At 30.4% G+C, this 9,041-nt stretch overlaps 1 pseudogene; it reads left to right on the top strand.

The window, feature by feature from the left end:
- Nucleotides 1–1,270: 1,270 nt before the first annotated feature.
- Nucleotides 1,271–8,818, top strand: LOC115967147 (annotated as a pseudogene).
- The last annotated feature ends 223 nt before the right edge of the window (nucleotides 8,819–9,041 follow it).

The following is a 9,041-nucleotide window of genomic DNA, read 5'->3' as shown; positions in this document are numbered from 1 at the left end:
CAACTTTTTCTCATAAAACAAGAGCAATATTTTCTAGATTTAGACCCCTTGCAAATCTACTTAGAAAAGAAAAGTTATGAAAGTAAAAGATTTAAAAAAATAAAATAATTTGAAACGATTAAAAAACAATCTTGTGGGTTGAAAATTTGAGAGTAAATTTTTTTAACTTTGGTTGAGTGGATTTTAGGGAGAATGAAGAAAAAAAAAAAAAGAGTGGAAAATAGGAGAGAAAATGAGAGGAAAGAGTGTTTAATTGGAAGGGGATGGAGAGAGAAAAGTGATGAGGCCCAATTGTTTTCTCTTCAGACCCACCAAAATTCAATTTCCACAAAATAGAGAGAAAATGGAAGAGAAAAAGGGGAAGATATGTGTTGGACAAAATTACCATTCTCCACCCATTAGCCAACTTTTTGTCTTTTTGTTTTTCTTCTTTGTCTTTCCCTCTTTTTTTTTTTTTTTTTTTTTTTTTTTTTTTTTTTTGTGGATAAAATTTCTTCTTGTTTGCACTTTGCACAATACGTTCACATTGGTTCATTTTTTTTATTTTTATCTCTCTCTTTTTTTTTCTTTTTTTTCTTTTTTTAATCCTTTTGGCATTTGCTTATTTTATAAATTAAAAAAAAAAATTTGAAGTGTCCATAAAATTTTTTTTTAATAATAAATGTTAATTTTTGTTTATATATTTAGTAAGGACATAATGGTAAATTTATACTAACTTTATTTTCTATCCTCACATTTTTCATCTTAATCAAACAAAAAAGTTTTTCATTCTTCCACTTATCCACTCCTCCAACCAAATACAAATGAAGAAAAACTAAAGATCCATTTGGTAATATTGTTCTAGTAACGTTGTTTGTATTTTTTGAAAATACGTGTGAGTGAAAACATATATGAAAATACATGTAATGTTGTTTAAATATTGAAAACTATTGTTTAAACAACGGTAACGGGCCATAAATCTTTTCTATCCTCTCACTTTTCTATCCCCTCATAATTTTCTATTTTTTCACTTTTCCATCTTCCCAATCAAATCTCAATTATTAGATAAGAATTATACGGGCTTTTACTATCAATACATGATTATTTCCTAAAAATAAAGAAAAGATATATTTATGAAAGGCAGAATGTACCACTGTAATGTGTGCAGGAGGTCCACCAAGACCCGTAGTCATTATATATATATATACCACCAACCATCAGCTTTATATTTGCAATACCCACACCTAATATTTTCATCATAGCTTTTGAACTAGAGCAGAGGAGGGCAGCCATGGCAGAAATGGTAGAACCAAATTATAGAAAAGTTATGCCTCTCCCAGCTTCACCTACCAATACCAAAACCCTGGGAGAGCTAATGCAAATGATAACCATTATAGATAGTGGCCCCTCAAAAGATATTACTACATCTGCAAGTTTGCAAGGTTATCAGCACAATCCACAGGAAGCTTGGCTTCCCATCACTGAGTCCAGGAATGGCAACACCTTTTTTGCAGCGTTTCATTTACTCTGTTCAGGAATTGGATTGCAAGCTCTCTTGCTTCCTGTTGCATTTGCTTAACTAATAAAGTCATTAATTGTTCATAAACCCAAAGAGAAAATGTTGGGTTATGAAATGAGAATTTGATGACTGACTAAAATCAAGCTCCTACAGACGTGTAGACTTGGAAAGTTTAAGGTCATTTTCTTTCCATGTGTATGATAGAGAATTGTTAATTGCATTTTACCCTTATATGGTTTGGTCAATTTGTCAATTCGAAATTGAAAAACAATTACATTTCATTGATGTATGATGTTTATTTGTATCTACTTTTAGTTACTGAATTTAATCTATTCAAGTTATAAAATAAAATTGTCATTTGTTTTTCAATTTAAAATCCAAATGATCCCTTTTAGGAGAATTTAGAGCCTCAATATAGGAAGAAATGGAATGTTTGAGTACCCGAAGGCTGAAAATTGATCTGTTATGCACCAAAAAAAAAAAAATTAACTAATCTGATAAATAGCTAGGTTAGCTCAACCAATGTTTTGAATACCGTTTCAAACCCTGTTTCAGTTTGTCCAGTAGAATGGAATATTTCGGTACCGGCCAATTTCAGTGTACAGTTTTAGGGTGTTTCGGGGTTTTTAAAAAATAATTTATATATATTCTTGTAGAACATAAAATTGTCAATTCTAATAAATAAATAACTAAATATCAAATAATAAAAATCGTTTAGTCTGAACTCTTAAGTCTTAAACATCAATACAACATCAATTTAACATCACACAATAAGAAGATTTACAAGTCAATAACTAAATATCAAATAATAACTCCTAAGTTCTTAACCACAAAACAAATCATAAGATAAAGAAAATATATATATATATATATATATATTTATGACAGAGGGAGAAGGAATGAACAGACAAAAGACATTATTTATGACAATGTATAATTGCATACCACAATCACATATCTTAAGTTCTTAAAACTTAATCTTAATTCCTAACTCCTAAGTTCTTAAATGAATTGGCTGAAGCTTTAATCCGAGAGAGTGAGAGTAGAGAAAGAATACCTATTTGGCTGAAGCTTCAATCCGAAAGAGCTAGAGACAGAGGGAGTCACGAGAGAGTGAGAGACTTGGAAGAGAGCAGTGAGTAGAGTGGTAGAGAGAGCACTTGAGATGAGAATTGAGAGTGAAAGAATCAGAGAATATAATAGAATATAGGATTAGGTTTTTTAGTAAAGTCCAAAACAACGTTGTTGGACCTTTTACTGTGTGTGTGGGTGTTTTCTTTTTAAATTTTTTAAATAAAAAATAAAAAATAACAAGCCAAATCCTGTACCGGCTGAAATTCACATCTCGGTCGAAATTGGCTAGAATGACCCGAAACGGCCCGAAATCTGACCCAAGGTGGAACATGATATATTCTCGTACCGATTTGCATACCGGTATGAAAAATTCTAGCCGTTCCGACCAGAACAAAACAAAATCAATAACAATGGGCTCAACTACTTGGGGAAAAAAAAAAACTTCTTTATTATTTATTTTATTAAACAATCAGTCAAGCTTAACCTTTAGACTTGATGTAAGGGCAAGCTTATGCTCAAAGTATGACCATATAACTTGGAAAAAAAAAAAAAAAAAACAAACTTCTCTATTATTTATTTATTAAACAATCAATCAACCTCAACCTAATAAACTTGATGTAAAGGCAAGCTTATACTCAAAATATGACATTATATTTGGGAGGAAGCTTATATGTGCAACTAATCGATAACCATGCAATACACAAAAAAGTTTATCAAATTATGATTTTTTTCCCTTTATTTTACTATTTACTTTTCTTTTTTCTTAGAATTCTTTTACTATTTGTCCAACTATGAAATTTGATAATTATATTAATTACTAATAAAAATTTATTATAATTATGTTAATAAATAAAACTATCTATTTTATTATTTAAAGAAAGTATAGCGTAAGTTATTAAGCTAAAATTATCATAAAATATTACAACCATACATCCATGGTACAAGATTTTATAGTTTTTCCCCCCATTTATGACGAAAAAAAAAATATATATATATATATATATATACACACACATTGCTCTTTGCTCACTTTTCTAAATATCTGAGACACTTTCACGTGATACTCATTTTTCTTCCTTTAAAGAAACAATCAAAAAGATCTCCCTTTAATTAAAGAACAAGGAACTGCGTGTTCCATGTTAGAATAGTTCTGGTGCCACAACTCTGTACACAACTTTGTGCACAACTCAACCACGTGGCGAGTTGTGGTTGGTGGAGGGGTGATGGTGGGTCACCCCTCCACCAACCATAACTCGCCACGTGACCGACTTGTGCACAAAATTGTGCATAGAGTTGTGGCACTAGAATTTTCCTCCATGTTATTTTCCTGTCGACTCCATGTCGGAATCTGTGGACCTTATTAATTAAAGTCGGCGCGTTTATATAATTTTTATGTTCATGTATAGTACTATTAGGGCAAGAAATATATATATTGTTCACATTTTTCAACAATAACTTCCTTTTTTTGGTAAATTTTATCAACAATGACTTCAAAATTATATATGAGAACAGAATCTTGGAAACTTTTTCAATATAGTAACGTCACTACCTTCCATGTGAATATATATAATAAGTCTTTCTCATTTCCCATGTGAGTTTAATTAATATTAATAAAATCTAATATTTTTTGAAGAGTTTGAAAATTAACATTTCCAAGAGATTGGGAGTGACATAGTAGTATATAATAATCTTTTCCAAATTATTTTGTAAAAATAAGAGTTTTATGCCTCAGTGATATTATATAAAGAATAAATTTTAATTTTCTTAATTAAATTCATATTTAATAATAATTATATATTTAAATTTAATTAAAGAATTTAAAGTACAACATCTAAGAATTTGGTTTGTCCTTATATGAGAATAATAAAGAACTTTGTTTTTAGATACTAAAAATTATTTCAGTATCATGATATATTCGATCTTCTCTGTTTTTCTCTTCTCTCATTGAATTATTAGTAACACCTTGTCCAAAAATGTTAAATCCTGGATGCACAAGTTGACATCCAACAGCCATTTAATTTTTGAACATTAGAAATTCATACAGAGAAACATATAACTTTAAAGTTTGTTGATCTTATTTGCATTTTTTTGAACCAAATTCATTCATTGAAAATATAACTTCTATTTGGTTATCTGTGATCCATGCTATTGCATAAACAGCTTGAAGAAGTTTGAGGAAATTTCAAAAAGAATTTCACAATAATTGTGTTGGCAAGATTTACTCATTCTCAATTGGGTCTAACACTAAAATTATTGTTTTACCTACCTACCAATAACAATTTCTGATCACTTCAATAATTGTGAATTTTTTTTTTTTTTTGGGTGTGTTCTTAATCTTATCATAATTTCATTGGTTGTAGGGCATGGGGTATAATATGTTTGTCACTAGCATTTGCGTGGCAGCTCTATACCATATTTATTCTCGTTTGACCCCATGAATCAGTCCTTGGAATCCGCTACAGCAAATACATGCAACTTGTAATAGTTTCTTTTGGTTAGTACAAAACCCCTGTTGTTGTTGTTATTTTACTTTTTGTTAATAAATATTATAAAAGAAAAAGATAAAATATATTTAATATTTTATTAGATTATATTTTATTTTCTAAACTTTTCTTTTTTAAAAGTCAAATTGTAATTGCTTTTTTTTTAAAGGATAAATTCCATTCATACCCCTTGAGGTTTGGGCTAATATCATCCAGGTCCAAAACTTTTCAAAACTAACCAAATTAGTTCCTAAAACAGTTGAGAAAAAATAACTAACTGTTTAGGGACTAAGTTGGCTTTAGGGACCAAATTGGCTAGTTTTGAATAGTCTTGGACTTGATTGGCATTAGCCTAAACCTTAAGGTATGTTAGTAGAATTTAACTTTTTTTTTTTTAATAAGTTACACATGCACTCAATAAGTCTTGATCTAATAACTTCATGTTTTCACCTTCCACTGAATACTTAGCAATACTTAATAAGTTACACGTGCTTAGCAATACTTATAGCCCAACTACCAAACCTAAACTCTGTAGCTTCGGTGTCTTTAATTGGGGCCATCACAGTCATTCTATATTCTACTCTGATTTGGGCTCTCTCAATTACAAAAGATAGGCTCATAGGCATATCCTATGGTCAATCTGACAAATTGAAATCTAACATGAAAAATTTCAGTGATGTGTTGAATGCGCTTGGGATCATTGCCCTTGCATTCAAAGGACATAATCTTATCCTCGAGATATAGGTTAGAATCTCCAACATCCTTTCTACTTTTTTCTTTTCAGGTTCCAATGATAGTTTAATATTTTTTTATGTTAGTGATTTGAACTCCACCTCTTCCTCTCTCAATATTTATCTAATAAAAAGAATCTTTTTCCTTTTCAAAAAGTTTAGAATTACACCCTTTTTTTTTTTTTTTTTTGGTTTTAGGGTAAACAATGGTTTACGAATACATTATTCGCATAGAATTTCATAACTTGTCAAATTGTTAATTTGTAATTAGTGTGTGAAAATAATTTTTTATGCATGAATCCATGTGAAAATAATTTCAGACAAATTATCATTTTTAGTGATAACTGTGTTATACCATAGCTCTTTGCTTTTGGGGTAAGATATGCTTCAACAATTGCGAGCTAATTAAGTCAAGTTTTGTGCCTTCGCCCAACTTTAGGATCCAATGTGAGAGTATCCAACTATGTAAGAAAGCTCAGCCCAGCCTAAACTCGTGACCCTTTTAGATTCAATAGAACTTGGACATGTCAAAATCCTAAAATATGAAACTCTATATAAGGATATGTACTCATGCAACATTTTTTTTTATTGAGTACTCATGCAACACTTCAACTTAAAGGTTGGAAAAAATGTCTAAGAGATTTTGCAATTCATAAAGAAACTAATAAAAGATCACGAGCCCTTCCCCAATGGTGGTACTTCACTACCATTCCCTTGGGAGAGGATGATTCTTTGGTTAAGGAAGATAAATTTTAAATGATGCGATAGTCTGTATATCTTCATTATTAGGTTCATTGGGTTAACTCTTCTATAGTATCCCCACACACAGAAGGTTGACCCTAAGTATCAACAATTATCTCGTACATTCAATACATACATACTCCCTCTTACAATGTGGGAGTTCCATGGTATATATATAAATACCATTTCACTAGAAATCTACCATTCAAGTGAAAAGAGGGAAGAGTCCACCCTATGGACATAATAATTTCTCCTAAAATAAGAGAGCTTACCTTCTAAATAACTTAAGGTTATGCTATCATTTTGATTAGAAAAATAAAAAGTGATGCACTATTATAAAAACAAACCAAGTAATGCTTTAAAAGAATGGATACATTTGTCACCTCGGCTTGAATGTAATTTTTAGTTAAAATGTCTTTAATTTTGCAGGGAACATTGCCTTCAAGTCCAAAACAAACATCCTATAAGTCAATGTGCACAGGGGTGTCAATATCATACATAGTAATCGCTATGTGCCAATACCCCCTTGCAATAGGTAGATTTTGGGCTTATGGAAACAAGGCAAGCAAATCTTCTTTTGTTGAACTTATTGAGATTTGTTATATACTTACTTAAGAAGAGATTTATTTTATATCATCATGATTTTTTTATCAATCAAATAAGTTCCTGTTTGAGATGGTGGTTTAAAAATGCACTTTTAGAGTATAGTTTTTTAAATTCTCACTTTTTGTTAGGTATAGATATATGGTTTCTCAAACAATCTCACCTATTGCCCTTTCTTATCTTAACGCTCCTTCCACGATGGTGTTTTCTTTGATGTCAAGTTGAGGTTAAGGGTTTTTAAATTTTTAATATTGTTTTGCAACTTGCAAGCAGAGGTATTGTTGAGAATATATGGTGGAAATTTGAGTGATTTTGTGAATTTACGAATTGATAGTTTGGTTTATTTTGGAAAGAGGGCATGAAATTTGAAAATTGATGATTTTGTTTCGTGTAAAAAGCATGAATTTAGGGGATTTTTTCTGTACTAATTTTGATTCTTCGTCTACTGTGTCGCATGAAATTGGGCATTGATCTTATAATATTAGATATGAAGTTTTCATCTTGTTGACAATTCAATTTTTTATAACAAAAAATAGTTTTATATGATTTCTAATAAATTTCTTCTTTTTTTAAGATGTCATTGTTTTAATTGTTTTATATATATATATAATAAATGCGGCCACATACAAGGCACATGATTACAATTTGTCCTTCAAACTAACAGAAGTTTAACATAGAGGTCAATTTGGATACTTGTAAGATCTCAAGGGACTAAAAATTTAAATTGATAGTACAAAAAATGTGTTTGTAAGCAAATTGAACATTTAGAGATAATTTTTGCATTTTGCTCAAAAATAAATTGTATCGAACAAACGCATCTACAATATATAAAATCTTATTATCATAAGATGTCTTCTATTTGTGAAATGGATCTTACTAGATATTACAAATAGGTTTGAACACTATTAGACTAAAAAAAAATTGAACCTTGAAATGGACTCTTTCAATTTTTTATGAAACAGAAAATTATGTTTTTTCATAAATAGGGAAGGGGAAAATGCAAGACTTTATAGGCACTTGTATATACTTAAAAAAGTTTATATCAATGTTCTCTATATCAAAAAATGTGAGAGAAAAGCATGATTTTGACTCTTCTAATTTTCCATGATATAATGAAATTTGGCTTCATAAATTCTTTTTTCTTTTTCTTTTTTCATTATTTTTCATTTTTCTATGTATTTATGAACGACAGGTAGCGTATAGTGGAGGACAAGGATTGTTGACTTTATTTTCACAAATCCACGGACCAAACAGCTCGAAGTTAATGATGACCTCAATTTTCCTACCAGTATTGGTGAACTGTTTATGTACATTCCAAGTTTACGCCATGGTTGTTTTTGACAACTTGGAAGTTAGATACACAAGCAAGAAAAATCAGCCATGCCGATGGTGGGTTCGCACATTCCTTCGCTTTTTCTATGGAGGGTTGGCTTTCTTTCTTTCTGTGACTTTTCCGTTTTTGGGAAGACAAGCACCTTTAGTTGGAGGTGCTACATTCATTACCTTTAACTTTTACTTATCCATGTTTCATGTGGATTGCAATGAAGAAACCTCGACCAAATGGTTTGGTTTGGTTTATAAACATGGGGTTAGGTTGCTTTGGCATTGTCTTGACTATTCTAATAGTTATTGCAGGGGCTTGGACCTTAGCTGACAATGGACTAAAAGCCAACTTCTACAAGCCTTAATGACAGATACATTAGTAAGAAATTAAACCAATAACCATTTTGAATGTATATATGGGCCTCAGAGAATTACTTATTTGATTGGCCGTCTTGTGTTAATTGTTCTTTATAAAAGTATATACAATATAAGTTGTAATATATTATATTGAAAATGGAGTGTACCGTTTGTATAAGCCGATGAGCAAAAGATCAATTAGTTTGTTTAAGGGGTTTAACTCATTTTCAA

This window comes from Quercus lobata, chromosome 11, assembly GCF_001633185.2.
Source record: "Quercus lobata isolate SW786 chromosome 11, ValleyOak3.0 Primary Assembly, whole genome shotgun sequence".
In the NCBI taxonomy this organism is placed as follows: Eukaryota; Viridiplantae; Streptophyta; class Magnoliopsida; order Fagales; family Fagaceae; genus Quercus; species Quercus lobata.
The sequence above is the reverse complement of the archived record's forward strand: the minus strand, read 5'-3'. Positions and strand labels throughout refer to the sequence as shown.